This window comes from Taudactylus pleione, unplaced genomic scaffold (assembly GCF_031769625.1).
Source record: "Taudactylus pleione unplaced genomic scaffold, aTauple2 ptg000086l, whole genome shotgun sequence".
Lineage (NCBI taxonomy): Eukaryota > Metazoa > Chordata > Amphibia > Anura > Myobatrachidae > Taudactylus > Taudactylus pleione.
The window spans coordinates 24,908,564-24,912,201 of record NW_028284488.1 but is presented as its reverse complement, the minus strand read 5'-3'; the positions used below and the strand labels follow the sequence as shown (position 1 = coordinate 24,912,201).

Here is a 3,638-nt window from a genome sequence, read left to right as displayed (position 1 = left end):
TGATGCTATTTTTTAACCCCTTTGTGCAATATGCTGTAATTGTCAGTTGTGTATTGAACTATGTGATTTGCATTGTGGTGTGTGCAATTTAGTTGCTAATACTGTCTGTGCCATGTGTATAGTGCAACTATAACCATTGTATGGTACAATAATTCACATGTGATGCTTTGCTGTTATAAACTGCTGAGCTGATCATGTGCAGAGGAACTGAAATGTGTGGGTAGCACAGGATACATGGGGATGACAAAACTAATTACTTGGCTATGGCCTGGTATGGTCTTAGATGTACCACGTTGCCTTTAGGTAATCCATACTTTTATTATAGGAAAATAGCACAGGTAGATCTGAACTACAGTATACAATGGAGGAGCCTTATGACCAGCTTTTTATCACAACATTTATCTAAAAGAAACATGCTCCTTCTATACGTCAAATCAGGCAGGGGTGTATTTACTTATTCTTTGTTTCAGCTTTCTTTTTTTTCATACAGTACTTTCATAGTTCTTTCAAGATTCCTAAGTAGCGTGGTCCAAAAGCCTTGGGTCACAACATTTCTGTGTTGTTTTTTTTTTTTTTTTAAATATTGAGCTATGTGATATATTAGTCAATGATTGCTTTTATTTTCTGGATTTTTCAGGAAAATTACAGAATGTGATTAGTTGCTATGAAGTACAACTTAATTGTGCATATTCTGTCATGTTATTAAAAATGTCCTGTTGTATGCTCTTACTCCTACATCTATAATGGTATTTTACACTAAAAAGAGAAGAAAAAACTTATGCCAGGATTATGCCATTAAGGGGTATATTTACTAAAGTGAGAGTTTTTAGAAGTGGAGATGTCGCCCATCGCAACCAATCAGATTCTACTTAACATTTATCTAGCACCTTCTAGAATATAATAGCTAGAATCTGGTCTTCTATGGGCAACATCTCCACATCTTAAAACTCTCTCTAAAAATGTAAATTTAAATTTACCCCTAAGACCCTAACAATCTAAGCTGTTGTGTATATTCATGCTGCACATGGCCAAATGCTGTTTTAATTTAGGAACACCTCACAAGTGTGGGATTAAATCATACTTGTCTACTTTTGAAAATGCATTTCAGAGAGATTGTGAAAACATAACCGTTGTGGTAATGTGGACGTGTACTGCTACATCAGAGAGGTGCAGGGGCATATTTATAATAATTGCAGGGTGTGCGGGGCCCGCACCGCACACGCTGCACCCATATTACACTTACGTCTCCAGAGTCCCACATCGGCACCAGTGTCTGTGCTGTAAAAAACAGCTGGAAAATGGCTGCTGCGGCCATTTCCCATCGTTAAGTATGCGCAGTACAGGGAAAATGGCCGCCATGGCCATTTTCCTGGTGACCTGCGCATGCGCTATAGACTCTGGGCACACTGTAGTGCCCAGAGTCGTTAAGTGTGGTGCTGGCCGCGCACCGCTTAGTGCGCTGCTGGCCGCCGGTACGGAAAAGAGGGGGCCCGTGATGGAGAATGCACACGAGCCCCCTCCTCTCTAGAAATGCCCCTGGAGAGGTGTGTCATAAAATTGACTTACATCCAAATGTAAAGGAGCTCCAAAGCAGTTAGTAAGATCTGCTGTATATAATGCATATAGCCATAGGGATCATTGTGCCTTATTACCAATGCAGGTAATTGGCACAGATTATGCCATTTGAATGTAGAGATCTCTGATTCATTTTTTTTCACAAGTATATAACAACTATATAATTAGGGTAAGGTGCAATCAGGGAGAGTTGGCAAGAATGGGTTAAATATATATAAGTGTTTGTTTTACTAACTTTCTAACAATTACAGTAACTAATTTATTTTCACATATCCATAGGCTGGCAGTAGAAATGATGTGAGAGACACATACCACAAAGCATGTGCCTAAATGAATTGGGCCCTTAAATGTAAAGAAAGTGTCAATTAGTCTGTCTCTGCCCTACACCCCCCTCCCCTACGTATTCTCACAAGTAAACAGCAGACTGCTGCTGTCAGTTCACTGGTGGCCCCGGGGAGAAAGGAGGGGGCCCCGGACGGGGAATGCACACGGACCCCTTCCTCTCTTAATACGTCCCTGGCTCCTCCACCCTCCTGTCCCTATCCTGCTCATTCCACACCACAGATTCCATAATTAGGCAGTTCCGTGAGTTCCCCCACTCTCCAATAATGCCATACCCATGGGAGCCAACTGTGTACCATAATTGGGGGTGCTCACACTACATCCATTATATGACTCAAAAACAGCACTCTAAATAGTGGCAATTTTATTAACTCGCTTGATATATTTACACCGGTATGTCTAAGTGAGTGTGGTTTAGAAATTAAATTCTAATTCTAATCCTTATTAGTCTCTTACACCAAACCTTTACAAAGTGATAGCAAGAAGACCTAGAAAATCTAAACTGTTGTACGCAGAGATGATACAAATAGCTTGAATGGTATTTTTATTTTAGAGACCCCACTTCAGGGGTGTTTTTAAATATATACATTTTTCATTTACTAGCTTTACAACAGCTGGAGAGCCTATCATTGTATTACAGAATTCTAATGTTTTCTCCTTAAAAACACTGTTAATTGCACAATAATAGAGATTGAAACTATTCATCACCAGCAATCTCATTATTTATTGTACAAACAAAGAGAAAGAGATTCCGCACAGAACAAAAGACTGTTACCCAAAGCGCAAATGATAATTAGTAATTATGACTTGATAAGTAAACCAATCATAATACATATTCTGAAGTATTCTCTTTAATTTGCATTATTGGTGGTGCTCCCAAAGCCTAGTATATGCATATATAGACACAAAAACAGAGAAGAAAGGCTCTTTGTTGGGGCACTCTTATGAAATAACATGTTTCAAATTCCACATAAAAATTAACTTTTATTATGCTAGCATAAAACAAGAGAGGTACACTTACATAAATATAAATACACATATACATGAAACAAAAACTCGGATATAGCAGCTATCATCCAAGTTAATGGGCGAAAATAATGGAATAAATCCAATCTGCATTCCACACAATGAGATGCATATGATCTCTTCTTCAATCCATGAATTTTGTACAAAAAGTTCATACAATATCTGTGCCAAGTGTTTATCCTATTCTTCCGAATGGGAATTAACCTACAGCACCTGGTATTCCTAGGAGGTCTCCCATCCAAGTACTGGCCAGGCCTATTACTGTATCGCTTCCAAGATCAGACGAGATTGGGCAGATTCAGATAAGTATGGCTGTAGGTATATATCATTTGGTAAGGGTAAGGGTCCCCTTACACATGGTTTCCACAGTTTGATATGAAAAAATGTAGGACTATCACTCACTGGAGAGTCCGATTAGTAGTACACACATATGTTGAGTAAAGTAATGCATATGCATACCTTATTCTTGGAATAGAAGAGTGTCATAAATTAACATGCATTAAGAACAACATCGATATGTAATCCCCAATAATCCTAATAATTCACGGGAACAAAATCATCCCTGTGTGTGATGATTTTTTTATATAATAAGGGATCACATATTAAATCGAATATGTTGCCTGTTGATGATCAATGCTGGAAAGGGGAAATGATATATCAAATATCACCACTTAATCACAGTTAGAATTAACAAA

The 3,638-nt window shown here is 38.4% G+C and overlaps 1 pseudogene; it reads right to left on the bottom strand.

The window, feature by feature from the left end:
* Window positions 1-3,144: 3,144 nt before the first annotated feature.
* On the bottom strand, window positions 3,145-3,263 carry LOC148529231 (5S ribosomal RNA; annotated as a pseudogene).
* Window positions 3,264-3,638: the final 375 nt, after the last annotated feature.